Consider the following 977-nt stretch of genomic DNA (forward strand, 5'->3'; position numbering starts at 1 on the left):
TATGAGCCATTGTTAGGCCGTATGCGGACTATCTCGATGTTTCGGTTAAGGAGTGCATGGCACCGGCTAGAACAGCGTTGTTGATCTTCGATGCAGGTGATGGCTCACTCAGATGAAGTGCTGCATTGGAGAGTCACAGTGAACTCAGGAAAGACAACTTACATCATATTCAGGGGTCTCCTGAGTAATAGTTACTAATGCAGTCTTTTGTGATGTCCGGAAGCATAGACATTGAAAGAAGTCAGTTTGAATATTTGAAGAGGTTTTGAGACGTTTAGAAAGAGTCCGAGAACGAGTTAGAACAGAGTCCGAGTTTTCGAGGATAAGCAACGTTTTACTTGTCTAAGAACAAGCGTACATGAGCTGAAATGTACATACAAAAGTTCAGTACGAGTATATATGGTAAGTATGAGAATAAGCACACAAAAATCATGACAGGTTTTAGGATCGCAAATAGTTGCGCAAACCTTCAATGTACCAGACATGGCTAGCAGCAAACCCATCAATACCGTTCAGGCTCATGAAGAGTTGAATACAAACCAGAATTGCTTATATGCCTTGGTGTGAGCAGCATTCCTCCGAAATGTACCTATATAATGCAGTTGATGAAATACTTTCCGGTTATCCACATCCAAAAAGAGAAATCGTGGAGCTACCGAAGACTTTGGCTGAGGAACCCAGTTTACAAGGCTCCGGGGCGAAGAGAGGAGTCACGAAACCACATTGTGTTACTTTGGATCGATGTCTGCGCTTGCAACTCATCACCATCATGGACAGCATGACATCAGTGTTCAACACCGATGCTTCACTGCCGTACAACCATGACTTATTTGAAAGCCTTATTGTGAAGAAAAGAATAAAGGTGGATGGGGGAGGGACTTAGTGCTAGCTTAACACAATCATTCCGAGGTGCCTACACCTCCAGACATTCACTCAGACAATCTGGATAGAAACTGACAACAAGAACGCCACTGACA

This window comes from Opisthorchis viverrini (assembly GCF_000715545.1).
Source record: "Opisthorchis viverrini unplaced genomic scaffold opera_v5_89, whole genome shotgun sequence".
NCBI lineage: Eukaryota > Metazoa > Platyhelminthes > Trematoda > Opisthorchiida > Opisthorchiidae > Opisthorchis > Opisthorchis viverrini.